The sequence below is a fragment of the Anastrepha ludens genome, chromosome 3 (assembly GCF_028408465.1).
Source record: "Anastrepha ludens isolate Willacy chromosome 3, idAnaLude1.1, whole genome shotgun sequence".
NCBI classification, from domain to species: Eukaryota; Metazoa; Arthropoda; class Insecta; order Diptera; family Tephritidae; genus Anastrepha; species Anastrepha ludens.
The window spans coordinates 63,383,621-63,401,662 of NC_071499.1; positions in this window are offsets into that span (position 1 = coordinate 63,383,621).

Consider the following 18,042-nt stretch of genomic DNA (forward strand, 5'->3'; position numbering starts at 1 on the left):
GGTAAGGATGCAGACGAAAGTGCTAAGAAAGCGTACAAGCACTGCTGGATTAAGGTTGAAAAAACCAAAATTATACCAGCAACCAACAGCACGTGGTCTTAACTGCAGACCTCAAGAGTATCGCGTTTACTTTCAGCAACATTCGCATGAACGCCATGAGCCACGAACCTACTGGACAGCTTCATATAGAAATACAACTGGGTATATCAGAGTGTAACACAATGGATTCTGTATGAGATGTAGTGCTGAGCTGAAGGGATGTGGCATTGCATAGAGGTCGCACATTCTTTGTAAATGCTAGCCTTTTGGAGAAAGGCTCTTCGAAGATCTGGACACTTTATTTGTTGAGCGATTTTGTGTCAAGTAATCTTAATATTTTGAACATGATTTTCAGTCTTTCGAAATTTGATTTATTTCATAAGCTTAGGCAGATTAAAAATTAAACTGAAAGCACTTTGGAAAAAAATTAATAATTTGCAATTCGTTTCATGTTACAAATTTTAGTATTTGAAGATTGTTCCGTTGTTTCTCTTGTTCAACATTTTTGTATTGAGTTTTTTAAATGAAATATCTAACACCTCTCCCTTTAATATTTTTAAATATTTGCTATTTTTATTATAAAATAAAAAATTTAAAAAATATTTTCGGAAAAATTATGTATTTTTTTGTTCGCAATTTTAAGGAAGGTTTAAGATCGGGGCAAAAGTGTACCAGGAGGATATCTTCGAAAGAATGGCGAAGCCGTTGAGCAGTGCTCTCTTTAATGGAGAGCGTTGGAACTTCCAAGATTCCGCTCCAGCCCATAAGGCAAAAAGCACCCAGCAGTGGCTAAAAACAATATTCCTGGGTTCATAGTCGCAGAAGATTGGCCATCGGCAAATTCGGATTTGAATCCATTGGACTACAGTTTGTGAGCAGAATTAGAGAACATAGCCTATTGAAGAGCTCACAGAAATTTGGAGAGTCCCATACAATTTATGGCTCGAGCAGCGACGCCAATATCCATGGAAATCCTGCGTGCTCAAATCGTTTGAAGGTTGGTGTAAAAGCAAATGGTAACCATTTTGAATGAAAATTATTTTTTTTTAGTATTTACATGATTAAATAAAATTAGCTTCATTCAGAAAAAATTACAATTTTACATCTATAACAGACTTAACTTGTAAAAGAATTTATGGCAGTACAAAGTATAAAGATAAACTTTGAATTATACCTCTTTTGATATTTAAAAAATTGTTCCCCAACACAAAATTTATAATAACAAAATTATAGTAATGAAATCGATATGCTCAGCTTTAATATTTTTTGAAGATTTTTAATAGTAAAAATTTTTAACAATAATAAAATAAAATAAACGAGATTTAAAATAAAGAAATCAATAATCTAAACTATTCTGTATTTGCCAATATTTACATAATCAAAAATTTATAATGTTTTCTAGCAAAGGAATTAAGGGTTTACTTTCAACATTTTTTTAAATAAAGATTTATTATTATTTTATTTTGTTTTTATTGTCAATATTAAAAGCACAAAAGTATCTCTTCACTTCCGTCATAACGATGCTCCTAAATTTTAACCTAATTAAATATGACAAAAAAAATGTAATAATCAATGAACTAATGCTTTAATTAAATTGCTTAAATTAAAAAACTACTTTGGAAGAAATATTTAATATTCATTAACTTTGTGTTTTATATTTTTAGAACCACTTTTACAAAAAAAACTATGGTCTCATTAAATTTTTATTTAGTTTAAGAAAAAGATGTAATGGAGAGAATCCCGAAATTTCGGGGTTGCATGGCATAAAATATCCCGAAATCAAGATATCAACAATTATCGGAAATAGTGGCATCTCCAGTCCAAAAAATTCGACCCAAGATTGTTCTAAATTCTACACAGAAAAAGAAAAAATGTTATCCATTTGGAATATTACTTTTGATGACCCCAGCGCACACTTTGAATTGTCAACTACTCATAGAACGAAGTCCGTCATTGCATTTCAATTTAATACAACAATTCAATTGACTAGTCGTCGCATGTAATTAACCCCCAAAAGACCCTCTTGTGTGCACAGCTGCTCAGGGCTATTGTTTACTTGAATATCCCTGCATCTCCTTTCCCCATCATCATCGTTATGGTCTAATTATCCTTATTTACTGTTTTAAATACTGCCACAGCAAATGTCAAACATTGTTAATGGCAAAGAAAAAAACGTTATCCCTCCCTTCAGCTCCCTTTTGCTAGTCTACCCTCAGTCATTTGCTTTTCAGTTTGGTATTCTCAATATTTGGACCGTAAAAATGCGGTTAATGATACAGTTACAGTTATATTTACACACACACATACACACATGCCTAAGTATGTGTGTTTGTTTAACATTTTGCCATGCACCCAAATCGCTGCCATGTGGCAAATGAATAAGCAGAGCATACAACACATACATGCATACACACATACATACATACATACCAGCCCTAACCGTATTCTAGCTGAATAATTAGTTGGCATTGAGCAGACAAAAAGTTAAGTTGTTTGGAAATAAGCTGATTTTAAAAAGGGAATATTTGCGGAGAGAACAGGGTTTAGAAGAGAAAAGCGCCAACCTTTTAAATGCGAAGCTATTCTTATAGCAAAAAATGGATGTATTAGCCATTACGCAGTAGTACGAAAAATAGGTTATGCATTTTTACGCAATTTAATGGAACATAATTTGATGTAATCTAGTCCTATGTTTTGTATCTTTAATTTCATTGAATTTGGTAAAAATTTTCATTCAGAGGTAAATTATATTGTAGATGTATTCTTATTTAAATTGTAGGTAAAAATAGTACTTATTGTTATTGTTATGACAGATTGTATGGAATAAATGGAGTTCGAAAAAAAAAAAAAAAAAAGATGTAACACAAATCTTAAGAGAACCTCAACAAAGCAACTTTCGAGGGTAGTGTGCGACAATGAAGCTTCTCAAACACTTCAGCTTCTCAAGAAATTGACCGAATACATGCACGAGGTAGCAAAAAAAATGCCCTTTCATCTATTTTAAAGTTGAAAGTAAATTTTATATTTGATTAGTTGAAAATAAATAAATAACAGCATCAAATAGCGTGCAAACTCATGCTAAATATTTCAAAATCAATGGAAAGATTTTAATAAAAAAAATTCTTGTCAACAACATTAAATATTACCTTCCAGTTAAGAGACTTTCGAATACCTTTACATCTCTACTTCTCAAATTTTGCACAACTTTTTAGCTTAAAAAATATTTAGTAACTATTTTCTCAAATACTTATGGTGGAAAATGTTTTCACAGAGAGTTAGAGTGGAGTCATTAGTTGGGTTAATTTCTAATTGTCACTGATAAGTCACTAATAGTGAGAATAGTCTAAATACCACACCGGTAACCTAAGTAATTGAAGCCCTGCAGCTAACACTTTTACGCTAGTAATTTCCTGGTAATTCTTTCATAAACTCCAGCATACTTAAATTAAGACGCAGCATGCTTTACTTAATCCCGCCAGGAAACTCAATATACCCTATTCAACACTTCACTAGCCGGCGGAGCATGTCTCCGAATTTAATTGCGGTACGAAACATTTTTTGGTCACAAATTAAAATTAATTGGCACTCCATTTAAAAATTATCATACTCCTGCACAAAAACGCTCCGCCATCTGTTATTTTTTGCCTCCCTCATACAAATTTTACTTAGAATCGGATTTCTCAAATAATGTTGCTCATACGCCCAGTGCATCTGCCTAAGTTATGGCGCTGCCATAGTAAGCGGTGACGCGTAAAAACTGCAAAGTTCAAAACAAATTTGTCACGGAAAAGTAATTAATTAAATTTAATTGTCAAGCAAATTATGTACACTTTGTTGTTTTTCGTTGTTTTGCCTTTTTTTCCTATTTCACTTCCTGCACAGGAGACTACTTCTCACTTTACTCTCATGCGCCGTCTGATACTTATTATCAGCGTAATTTTCCTACCACTGTAGAATGTCATAAACAGTTGTGTAGCAACTCGTCCGTTAAGTATGCAACAACAACAAAGCAACAAAACAACAAATACAGCAAATGAAAAAAAAAAAATTACAATGTAAAAAAAAAACAAAAAAGGAATGAATAAAATGGCTATAAGCAAGACTCGAACTCGAAACTTTTGAGCACAAAAGCGAAAATTGCAAGTGGAAATAGAAAATATGCTGCAATTTTTGGCCGCATGGATATCATGTCAAAAGCAAATACACATTGCTGCTGCGAAAAACGGCATTTCCTACAGCCGTGAGTGGAGTTTTGGTGGAGTGAGCGTGGAAATAAGTGGAACAAAAATAATAATAGCTTCGCGTTGTTTGTGGATGGTAGTGGTTGCCGTTACAAAATTGCAATGTAAAAGTCGTAGTAGTACAGAATTGCATCTGCCACATTGCAGCAGACATAAATGTGTTTTTGTGGCAACTATAAATGCCAAAGAAGTATATAAATAAATGAAGCACAACTAATAAAAATGTGAATCTTAGTGAAAATGGGCAACAAAGCTCTAAAAAACAAAAACAAAAGTAAACCAGCGCATAGCATCTTCAAACGCAGCAGGCACAATTCTCATATATATATACCCTCCGAAAATAGTGTACGCTCTTCGGAAGCTACGGCACACCAAACTACACTTAAACTGCATTCGGTTTGGTTATTTGAAACGACGTGGCATAGTTACACTTTTCAGCATCCGCCAAGCAATCAACGAGCTGCTAGCCAGCTAAGAAGTCAACATTGCGCACTCAACATGACTTGACATGAGATCCTTCGAGTAAAATGTCAGCTACTTTTTCTTTTCGAATGTTGTTGAAGTGTTTGTGTCTTACAAAGTGACTCAGCTTGTCCGTTGTCGGTTCTAAAGGGGATGCCGTCATATGGATTCCATTCTAACTTTTTTAAGTACGAAGTTAATTTAAAGCACTTTAGCGCACCGTGTAAACAGTGCAACCAAATGAAAAGAAATGCTTAATCTATGTAGTCTCATAGTATTTTTCTGATGGGTTATAGAGAATGAGAAGACGCGTAATTTTGCAAAATATTATAAAGAATAAAATACAATTTTTTTAAGAAATCATTGTAGTTTCTCTTTATTATGATAGTATTGGTATGACTCAATCACGTATAGAACAAAATATCGGCCAAGTTGGCAAAATGGCCTCGGCGGCACACCTCCATCCGACGGTCCAAATTTTCGATGACGCTGACGCTTGAGGTTCTATGCCGTTAATGTGCCGAATTATCTCATCCTTAAGCTCTTGAATTGTTGCTGGCTTGTCGACGTATACCTTTTCTTTCAAATAACCCCAAAGAAAGAAGTCCAACGGTGTCGAATCACATGATCTTGGCGGCCAATTGACATCGCCGCGACGTGAGATTATTCGAGCCATTGTTTCGTTAGCTGTGTGACAAGTGGCACCGTCCTGTTGAGACCACATATCGTGCACATCCATGTCTTGCAATTCGGGCCATAAAAAGTTCGTTATCATCTCACGATAGCGAACACTATTCACAGTAACTGCCTGACCGGCCTCATTTTGGAAAAAATATGGCCCAATGATGCCACCGGCCCATAAACCGCACCAAACAGTCACTCTTTGTGGGAGCATTGGTTTTTCGGCAATCACTCTTGGATTATCATTCGCCCAAATGCGGCAATTCTGCTTATTGACGACTCCACTGAGGTGAAAATGTGCCTCATCACTGAAGATGAAGTCCGCGATATGCATTTTGATTTGAACGCCCGTTTTCATAATAAGACTGAATAAATTTAACACATTGCTCGATTGTGTATCTTTCCATGGTTCAAATTGAATTAGTCTTAAATTGAAAAATGTCAAATGAAATTCAGAAAAAAACTTGTCGTTTAGGTGTGGTTTACATTCAACATCGGCCTTTGAAATTTAACCACCCTTTATAAGTAATTTGTTTTTTGTTTTTATGTCGCCTCAAAGTTTAGCTATTTAAAAATCTTATTATGAAATATTGCGTATACCTTCACCTTTAATTCGAGTAACCACAGCTGGGGTTAGGTTACATTAGGTTGTAGCGGTTGTCTACTTTTCGTCACTCTCATGTCATAGCCTTATGTGATATCGCATGCGAAAATTGTCCTAAAATCTCCTAAAGACATTGAGAACTTTTTAAAAATTTCAGAAGATCCCTAATTTTCACAGTACTGAGATCTTCCAACTAGTTAGAGCCGGACAATGTCCCAGCAGATGCGAGGTCGTATCTTTCTCCTCCTCATTTAGCCAGCTTTTGCAGAAATCAATCAATCAGTGTACTAAGCTGTGCTTATTTTGCCTAGCAGGGAAGGTGTGTTTTTAGCATTGAGAGTTGGTCACAATTGTCGGGCAAATTTGCAGGTGGGTTCGTTAAGCCATCTTTCATTCAGTGCTCTTACAATTTTCTCAAAAATAAGTAGCTTGCATTTCTTTAAGAGTTTGCTCATATCCTTATATGTGTGCTCAACAGTCGACTTGGTGCCAATCCTCGCTAGTTTATCGGTCATGCAGTTCCCCTCAATGTCGAAACGTAAAGACTTCCAGAAGTTCGGCATATACACCTCCGCCCATTATGCTCTCGATCTTTGAGCCATCCGTGTTTACATTTATGGACTTGCCCTGGTTTACATCGTCCCGTTCCCTCTCTTCAACTGTACAAAGATCCAGTCAGAAACCTGTCATCATACACTTATCCACCCAGAGGCGGCTTCACTTCTCCGATCACTCTCTTTGAGGTCCGCTAACTTGATGAAAAATTTAGCGATTATAATTACACTTGATAAAACTGGTATAACTCAGTTTTTTCAATGCTGCCAACTCTCTTTTAAGCGAGTTTCATTAGACCGCGTTCATACCGGGCGACTTTTCTTGGTTCAACTTTCCGAATTCTCGTTTGATTTTCCCGCCGTGCCCACACAACTTGCAATTCCTAGTTTTTAGTATACAGTCAACAACAATATTAAGAAAACACGATAACACAAAGGGTATTGACAGTGCACGAGCGTCATAAGTAACGAGTTGAAGCAGCAAATGCTTCCCTGTATGAACGCGATATTACTAATACTAATTGAGTGCTTCCAGACAAATGTAAGTTTTGGACAGACCTTTTCCAGTGCTACCAAAACATGTTTATTTATGCCAGTTGCTCATCTGTTCGCCACTTGATAAGCTTGGTGAATCGTAGAGGCCTTATGAACTGATGTACTTATTCAAAATACACTCCATGAGCTTGGAGCAGAACCTGAAATAGATAGAAGCGTGAATATAATTTTTTTTTTTAGTGAAAAGGAGCTACCTCAGCTATAAGGTGGAGCGTTAACACAGCGACAGCCAAACCCGGAATTGAGTGCAACCAATTGCAAGTGATAGTATCAGATGTCAAGTTAATGGCTTTTTTCAAGTTTAGCTTAAATAAGGCAGATAAGTTTAGTTGAATACTGGCTCACTACTTATAGCTCAATTGGGCGAATGAAGTTAATTTCTGAGATTTGCGTTTTCTCTAGATCTATGCTGATGACGCTGTAGGCAAATTTATTTTTTATAATTTTTTTTATTAGTTTTGATATTAGAGCTTCCAGATAACTTCCTAAAATTTCATTTTCTATCGATTTATGGATATAAACTTTTAAAAAGGATACTAGAACAGCACGAAAAAAGCGCCAAATTCGGGTGTCTATCCGAAGATTTCAAAAAAGGTGCCCAACGGAGGGTTAACTTTGGTCTGCTTTTAAGCTTTGCTAGTTTCTGCTCAACTGGAACGAATTGCAAAGCTGTATGATTTTGCAAAAAGCTCATCTGGTTACAACAGCTTACATTTAGAGAAAAACAAGAATCAGATTATTTAATTCCTATATATAATCGATGGCTCAGTCCGCAAATCAACCAATTTTTTTTTTTTTGTTTTGTGCACCTTGAGATGGAGATAAAGCCAAATAATTTAGTTACAGAAAAAACGAAGAAAAAAAAATTTTTAATATTTTGAGAATTCGTAAGCTGATGAAACCGAATGACAGAGGGGTGCTCACATGTTAGGTTAGGTTAGGTTGTAATGGTTGCCCAGAAAGTGGGCCCACTTGGATATCGCATGGTAGCACAGCGACGTTTTGCAATGCTTTGACAATTATTAATTTTTTTAATTTTATTTGTTTTATAAAAATTTAGAATATGATACAACTAAAACCACATAACTAAAAATTTCACTTTGCAGAAAATGAAACAGAGCTAAAAATAAAAAAAGTGCGTGTAGCTTAGAACACATAACAGAAACGAAACTTTCAAGACAGACAAAGAAAGAGGGAGAGACCAGAGAGAGAATGAGAGAGAGAGAGAGAGAGGGAAATAATCTGTATCTAAATAAATTCACAACATTTGCAGAGAATACAAAGAGACAAAATTTACAAAACACCGAGAAGGGTCGGTGTAGGTACACGCCGGGCACAAGCCGTGGCAACAGCGCGCACTACTCAGAGCGTTTATCACCTGCACAAACGCAGCGCAAAAACGCCAAAAAATTGGGACCAATAAACGCCGCAAACAGTAGGCACCAAGGAAATATAACGCCAAAAAGTAGACACCGAAAATAGATTTCCTGCAAGTTTGCACCAACAAACAAGAGCCAAAAAGTAGGCAGTGTTATTTCTCCCTAGAAATTAGCAACCACAAGGAAAAACTCAGGAAAAATAACCTAAAGTGTATCTAAGGTATAGCTCTCTTTCTCCTTTTCCTCTGCGTTATATCTTTTCTCTCTCTCGCGGAACGAAAATGCCCAAAACGTTGCATGCCCTTGATATTTTACTCTCCAGTCCCGCCTAAGAAGTTTTACTTCAAAATTTCCAACAAAACTTCAAACTTTTTATAGAGAGCCTACAAAATCGCATGTTATCCAGTTTTGTAGCTCATTCAGTTTTAGTATAATATTGCTTAAGCTTAAGGTGGCCCATAAGTCGCATTAATTTCTGCTTTGCTGTCAGGGTTGTGCATTTTAATTCATATAACGAATGCTTGAGGCACCGGTTTTTTTTTTAATAATAATTCAGTAATAATTATTATTTATTTATTTGGGTTAATATACATATAATACTAAAACTAGTACGAATAGGTAGCGCAAAATTAATCAACCTATCGGAAAATTTATAATTTTTGTAAATCGCGTCGTATGTCAATCATATTTAACACTTCTTAACTAGAATGGCTGCAGTATACAAACAAACGTACAAAGAGGCGTTAAAGTCAAAATAAAGATTTCTATCGTCTAACATGTTTTTCTTTTATTTAGTAAACGCAATTGGATGATTAATTTTGCGCCACCTAAAACAATTTATATAATTACTCGCAAATCCCGTCTAATCATGATAGTTCAGTTATAATTAAAAAAAAATTATTTAAAGCAGTTTATTATTTATAATCACTTATCACTCCTTCGCCCCAGAAATCTTGTTACCGTTACCCTATTAGACTCATTTTATTGTTGGATCTTTCGCCATGCTCATCTCTTGAGGACTCAGCGACTGAATTGGATGATTTGTTCCTTATGTAAAAAAAAATCGCTAGCTCCACTGTTCGGATTTTGATCCTTTTTTTCCTAAATAGGTTCTAATAGTTGATAAAACTTAATTGAGGCATTTTAAGTTCAATTGCGTCCACTGTTATGACAGATTTGCTACAGTTTCCGAGATAACGGTACTTGCAAATTGGCTTAAACAGCTATTTTACTAAAATTTTGCACACCAAAGTTTTTGTTTGTTTAATATTACCTTAATTATTTCTGATAATCATCGAAATCGGTTCATAGCAGTCGGTTCCCATACAACTGGTAGTTCAAGTGTGTGGTAAGAAGCAGGTAAGAATATGAATATTATTTATCTTAAAACAAAAATTAAGTGGCATAATATATTTTGACTAATTTTTAACATTTTATAGATACATAAGACAAAGTCTCGGAACGTTCAGTTTAATTTCCATATTCACTCATTACCACATGTAAATTTAAGCATAATTTCAAGTGCAGCTATCTCAAAAACGTGAGTTTATCTGACACAACGGGAGATGCCATAGCATTTAGAAGGCCTCAATTAAGTAAAATCAACTATCAGAACTTTTGCTCAAATTTTTAACTTGCGCAGTATTATTTGCAAACCAGTGTTATCAATAAATTTTCGACTCCGAAAGAGCCCCCCTTTGAAGCCAAGTATTATGGCAAGGATATTAAAATTCAAGCGTGAGAACTTTTAAGGAAACATGTTGATGGTGATAATGAAGAAATAAATGTCGTTAATGGCAGCTCTTTAACGAAAAATAAAGAGTGTGCAAATAAATTGCCGTCAAAGCATTTTTTCAACCCCAATTTTTATTGCTTCATAATGAGCGCATTAAAGGCGGAAAATTTTGTTTTGTGCTGTCTTTACCTTCCTTTTAATTTTTCACGTATATAATCAGGCGCTGCACACCGAAGTAATCAGCACAGGATTGCATTAGACCCAAGAGTTTGCTAACATTAAAGTTATTAGCTCTTCATCAAATTTCAGCTGTACAGCTAAACCATCACTTACCTGCTTTTCAAAATGAGTTTTCGAGCACTTACAAAGTTAATTTTCATTCACTTTCGAGATGAACGCCACCGCTAACCGCTAACCGCCAACCGCACTAATCCCATCGCCAACGCATTAGGGCGTGAGAAGTGCCACTAATGCCATGAAATACAAAAATTAACAAATTACCAAATTATTGATGCAGAAAAATACTTTGGTGAATCTTTAATTAAATGCATCCGCACTCACCCTAAATAAATATTTAGTTCCTTTGGGGGTTTATTTGCGCACTGCAAGCCTTGCAAGGCAAGCAGATACCACTTCAACCGCTACTTAACTTAAAAGCTAACTTAAAAATAAAAATAAAAAAACAAAACCTAACAGCCAAACGATAATTTTATTTTGTGCATTTTGCGTGCTTCTTCTTCTTACCCTTACCGAACTGCCCCTACTCTGTGTATTCCTTAAACTACACCACTATATTTGCATACTTCATTCTTAGCGTGCACTTAGTTTTGTGAAAATTGCAACATTTTGTTTTAATGTTAATTTTTTCTATTACCCTAAGTATATTTGGCATGGATTCTGATGAAGATGGCCATCATTACCGTCAGCCAAGCAGCCACAAAACAGTGAATAGTGAGTTTAAGTAGTAGGAGTTGTCGGGCGAGAAGACGCACCTGAGGGGAGCAGGAATGATAAAAAAGAAAACAGCGTCGACTTTGCACTGCATTTGAATTTGCTGCAAAATGTCTATTTGATTTTTCATCTTCGCTCTCGACGCTACTGCGGCTAATTAACTGATTCAAAATTCTGCAATACACTTTGCGCATTTCATTTTGTTAAGCTCAATGAGGTTTGCGGGATTTTTAGAATTTTTTCGCTCAACTCCGTACTTAGTAACAGCTGCCGTTCGACGCAGACGCCATCGCTAGCTACAGAAAGCAAAGCGTTGAAGATTTCTTTTGTATGCAGAACAGAAGATAGTACAAATTTCTTGGGAACGAAAAAAGACATAAACTTTTGTAATTATCAGAGCGAGGTCTGCATTTTAACAGCGAAACAAAACCCCAGCTATTTCGCAGAGACAAAAGCAAAATAATGAAAATTGTAAGCTTAGCTAAAAGTTGAGCTTCTTTTCCACAAAATGCACCAGTGGTCACTAGCAAGCAGAGCAAGGCTGCATGCTTGCCTTTCAAGCAAACGAGAATTCTTCAGCAATAGCTGGCGGCGAGTTTTACAAAACAATTAACAACATTTTTAAGCCCAAGTACGAGCAACTATGCATAAGCTATGGACAGCCGTAATGGTTGTGGCTCTAAAATAAGTTGATTTCTTGGCCAATGTCGGCCATCTGAGAAGCATTCCTGGTATGACTACGAATACTTCTGAACTTTTGCAGCTTGATTGCAACGCCTTTTTCACTTTTAGCGAAAATTTACAGCCAACGGCCAGATAACTTATTTCAATCAGCGCGGTGTAAGTAAGCTAGAGAAGAGTTGCAAGAAGTACATCCACAGGGATGTTTATGTATATAAAGGGTGGACTATTGGCTGCTTTCTTTTGAAAAGTTATACAGAATGGCTGATGAAGTGCCCTGCCAGAAAAATGCGTCGTCTTTCTGAGTAAGTTTGTCATTACACTTTTTTAATGAGAAATCTGCTGAAGTCTGCCCTCTTAAAACCACAATAAATTGATTACATCATTGATTACAGCTTTCTTGTTCTAATTGTTTTCAAAAGGAAAAATTTGTGGCACTGTTTTTATATACTGCGAGTTTCATAACTAAAGCGCAGCTACTTCCTGACAAGTTTGTAGAATTTAACGGTTTCTTATTTAATTTTAATAGTTTTTTATGGAAATCATCATCATCGGGCAGTTTTACAGCTAGGGGTGAGCGTTGGCTTCGTTCGCGATTCGATTTCATGCATCTCAAGTAACAGAGCTCCAGTTTCTAACACCCAGTGCCCACAGGTCCATTACAACTTGTTCAAATATATTATAGTCTTGGACGTCCTCGAGCTTTAGGCGCTACGGAGCCATATGAGAGAACTGACCGCATTGTTGATTAGTATAGACGTTGTTTGCAATCTCTCGTAAGAAGTTTAAATTTTAATAGTTTGGTCTGAGCGAAATATACTCTGCTTCCTGCCGCAATCCTGCTTGGTATTGTGTCGTGTGAGCTATTGTCGTTTTGTATTGTGACACCCAGATACTTAAACGATTGTATACCCTCGAAGTGGCAGAATTACCATGTCTTCTGGCTGTCTTATCTCCACTTTGCGCGAAATCTTCAGATTTTCGACTTTTTCTGCATTTATTTTGAGTTCTATGGTTTCAAAATCTTTCTCGATACTAAGGAACAGTTCGGCCAGAATTTTTTCTTTTGTGCGATTATCGCGATATCATCGGCATATGAAATGGTTAGCCCCGAGCGGTTAAAGAGATTGCCAAATTTTACCTCATATCTAATTGCGTAATGCAGTAGCAAGTTTAAATCGAATAAAAAGGGAGAGACTTCCCTTGATTGACTCCACAGGACATGTCAAAGGGAGGCGAAACGGACTGTTGGACTCGGTAGTGTTTGTCAAACTGGCCATACTAAATTGGTCAACTTGCTGATGATGCCCAATTTTCAAAAATTTCAATGATTTTACAATGATGCTCGCTGTCGTACGCTTATTTTCAATTTCAGTGTTTTGTTTAAGCACGAAAACTTGGTCTGTTGTTGAACAGCCTAGCTGGAAGCCTTCTCGGTATTTGCCTTAAATAGTTAAGAAAATTCAAGTTTCAAAGTTTTTCCTAGCAGAGCTTTGATTTAAAAAAAAATTTTTAAAAATTTGATAAAAATTAACATTTTAAAACGCAAATTTTTTTGTAAATTTGTTTTTATTATTTTTAATTTTTAAAAAATTTTAATTTTATTTCATTTTTTAATTTTAATTTTAACATTTTAACATTTTTAAACGCAACATTTTTTGTAAATTTGTTTTTATTATTTTTAATTTTTAACAAATTTTAATTCTTTTTTTAATTTTTTTTTTTTTTTTTAATTTTAATTTTTTTTTAATTTTATTTTATTTTTTAACATTTTTAAACGCAAATTTTTTTGTAAATTTGTTTTTATTATTTTTAATTTTTAAAAAATTTTAATTTTATTTTATTTTTTAATTTTAATTTTAACATTTTTAAACGCAAAATTTTTTGTAAATTTGTTTTTATTATTTTTAATTTTTAACAAATTTTAATTCTTTTTTTAATTTAATTTTTTGTTTTAATTTTTATTTTTTTTTTATTTAAATTTTTTAAAATTAATTTATTTTTTATATTTTTTTTTAATTTTTTTAAATCTTTTAAAATTAAAATTTTCTTTTTTTAGTTTTAGGGAATTTCTTTTTGTTTATTCATTTATTTTTTTTTTTTGTTTGTTTAATTTTTTAAAATTCTTATTTTTTTTATTTTGTTTTTTTAATCTTTTAAAATTAAAATTTTCTAGTTTAAAGGAATTATTTTTGTTCATTTATTTAATTTTTTTTTCAATAAGTCGGACTTATATTAGTACAGAAATATTAACTATTTTTCGGTGATTCCATAAACATATTTGAATATAACTCGAAAAGTTATGGAGATCCCATTGTCAAACTTGTAAGGATTACTGAGCATAGTCTCAACTAAGCTAAGAAACAAGACAAGAAACAAGTCAAATTCGCTAACCCCTCACGCTCTTACGTAAAAATGACATAAATAAATTTTTTTCCCAGATAATTTACGCAAATATATATAGGGTTTTCCAATAACAGGTGTTACAGGTGAACGGATTGCGCTATCGAGAGAAAATTAACGATTTTTTATGGCCGGAATTGGATGGTATTGATCTGGACAACGTTTATTTTCAACAAGACGCCGCTAAGTGACACACAAGCAACGAAACCATTGATCTTTTACGCGAAAAGTTTCCGGACCGTGTTATCTCTCAAAGAGGTGATCGCAATTGGCCACCAGATTAGAGGATCTCATTTAAAACCTTATGACTTTTTTCTTTGAGGTCACGTGAAAGAGAAGGTCTACGACCACAGCCCAGGGTCGATTCAAGACCTCAAAGATGGAATTCGTGAGGCTATCGAGAACATAGGGCAGCCACTTTTCAAAATTCGGTTATGGAAAATTTCATGAAAAGGATATTGTCCTGTAAGCCTGGTCGTGGTGGTCATTTGCCTGATGTTATTTTCCAGTATTAACGGCATACCTTCCTCTTTATAATGAAATAAACATCCGATCATTTAAATTAAAAAATAGCCTTTTTCTTTGAATATCAAAATAATACCTCTTAATAAAAACGCTTCATAATTTAGAAAATTTGTATGTTTTATGCTAAAAAATATTAAGAAAAAATTACTAAAAATTTCACTTTAAAAACTATACCAAAACTTTAAGCATGGAATAAAACTCATTACAAAATAATTAGATTTTTTTTTTAATTTTCAGTTAACATCTTATTATACTCAAGACTACAGATAAAGCAATGTTTAGAAACATAGACGACCACTTACAAAATACGTGGACACTTCCCATGAACTCGCCTCCTTCTCCCATTCTTCATATGTAATAATATCAGCAGAAATATATTTCTAGTTGGGCGCACCCCTGTAAGGGGCAAGAGGATAGCTGGCGTTGCTAATTGAAAGTTTTGCGAAACTTTCTTTACAAATTTACGTATGCGATCTTGACTTAAATTTGTCTTCAAAATTCAACTATTTCGGCAATAGAGTATCCATTTTGGAAATGAGTTTTCGATATTTCTGTTTCCATAAATACAAATCGATCCATTTCGATCTATGGAGATGCGTTAATGAGCTACTGATACATTCTAGAGCATGAAGGAGTTCATAGAGTTAAAGTATCTTCCCACTTGAAAAAGACTTTATAGAGAAATAGACGCTCCTTTCGATAGACCACCCTTTATGTATAGGTACTTAACTGCATTATTCCATATGCCATTTCTTCAGCAAGAAAGCAAAGTGAATTTTTTCCAAAGAAGGCACAATTTGCCAGAAGTAAAATGAAATCTTGTTAGTTTGTGGTGATTAATTTTCAGCGACTTTTTCAGCGATGGGGTCACAGTGCTAATTTGGTTTTGCCGGTAAATTTGGGTCAGCCATTTTCCAGCACATTTCGCATTCGCAGGAAGCTACTAAGTTATTAGTATCAAAAATATGCTGTTTGAGGTCGGATTGATAATTATGTATGTGGTAAAAGCAGAAAATACTTGATCGAGTTATCGAATTATCTAGAGATCCTTTACTATCACCTATCATCTGGCGCAAGACTGATATTCATTCACATAAACTTTCTACCTGAAAAGTTTGCAGCAATTTTTCCTCCGAGAATTACTATGATAATCAATTCACATTCATTCTGATTGAAAATTTCTTACGAATGAAACGCTCCTTTCGTTAGCGAATAGGGTTAAAAATTTAATGTCATCGAGCTGAACACATCCAACTTGATTAAAGCATCTTTAATTAAAAATCAACTTGAAGCTTGCATATCGCTGAGAAAATACATAAAAAAGGAGCGCAGAAGCAGTAAACGCACAATAATTATTCGATTCAAGCATCGCACTCAATTGCAGAGAACTTACCAAGTAGGGAATGTGTGAAGTAGTCTTCACTAACAAGAACGCAGCTGTTGCTTTTCCTCCTCTTTTATACTCCTTGAAACGCAGCAAGGAATGCGTCTTGTCCGCGAGTTTTTGAATTTTTTTTCGCCTATTAGCTTATCGCCACTCGCATACCGTCTGCATTTCATCTACACTAAGAGAGACAGATGTTCGCATGTCAATTATTATATCGGTATATCGACAAAGTGGTCAATCGGCAAAGTTCACGCTCAGCACTACGCTCCTTTTTCCACACTGCATTTTATACCAGGCGCATTTGAGATAATCGAATTTTAAAATTTTCAGAAGAATAATCAAAAACCAATTGTACCAAATTGAACTGTTCGCTTAAAAGGGCCAGATAGCAGCAAGCCAAACGGCAGAAAATAGCGAGTAAAGGGCTGATAGTGAAGGGAAAATGACCAAAAGAGCCAGTAAGGGAATACCGGCGGCAGTAACTGTTGCTTTGGCTTACTCGACAAAGTTCAGAGAGCACGCAGAATGTGCTGTTGGCTGGCAATTATTGGCGTGTGTGCCAAGTCGACAGGTTGTAATTGAGAGAAAGGATTGGCTATCAAGTGTACAAAAGGCGTACGAAAAAAAAAAAATAAATAAAAATAAAATAAAATAAAACAAGTGAATTGACAGCGGACAAGAGAGGTGGAAATTGTGTAAAAAACAGATGGAAGAAATTAAATTGATATGCTTGAACATTTACATTTGAATGTGTGTAAATATTAATACCTATATGTGTATGAAAATATATGTACATATGTAAGTTTATAGGTAATTCCTGATATGAGGAGGAAGTTTGCTATGTTAAAACTGAAATGGAAGCAAAGAAGCGATCTGCTATAGTGATTAATGAATGGTGAATTGTGCATAATGAATTATTGATTAAGAATTACAAGAATTAATAACATAAAAAATAAATTAAATATAAATTACGAATAACGTGAAAGTAGTGAGTAGTGAATTATGATTTATGAATGAGAGGTACGAATTATGAAATATAAATTATATATTTTCAACTAAGAATTATGAACTATGAACTAAGAATTAAGAATAATAAATTATGAATTACGATTCTCAAACTATGAATTATGACTTACGAATTATTAGTGATTTTGTTTTGGTATCAAATGCTTTTGGTTTTGTGAAAATGTCTGATTTTGTGCCGAATAATCGTCATTTGCGGGAAGTGTTGATTTTCCTCTTTTGTTCGAAAAAAACGGCAGCTCAAGCGCATCAAGAGCTACAACAAGTTTATGGAGATGCTGCTTTAAGTGAAACAATGTGCCGAGATTGGTCCTCGCTGCAAAGACGATGATTTTAATGTTGACCGTCCGCGTGAAGGAAGGCCAAAAACCTTCGAAGACGCTGAATTGGAGGCATTGCTCAATGAGGATCTGTGTCAAACGCAAGAAGAGCTTGCTGCAGTATTAGGAGTTACCCGTCAATCCATTTCCAAGCGATTGCATGCTTTGATAATGATTCAGAAACAGGAGACATAAGGAACCCAATGAGTTAAAACCAAGGGATGTTGAACGTCGTTTTTTCGAGATTTCGCCTGTGAACAACTGCTCCAGCGGCAAAAAAGGAAGGGTTTTCTTCATCGCATCGTGACGGGTGATGAAGAAAGGATTCATTACAGCAATCCAAAGAAAAGAAAGTCATGGGACTGCCCGGTCATGCTTCTAAGTCTCCTACGTCGCCTCGGCTGAATATTCACGCTGCGAAGGTTATGCTATGTATTTGGTGGGACCAAGTTGATGTTATTTATTATGAACTGTTAACTCCAAGTGAAACCATCACTGGGAA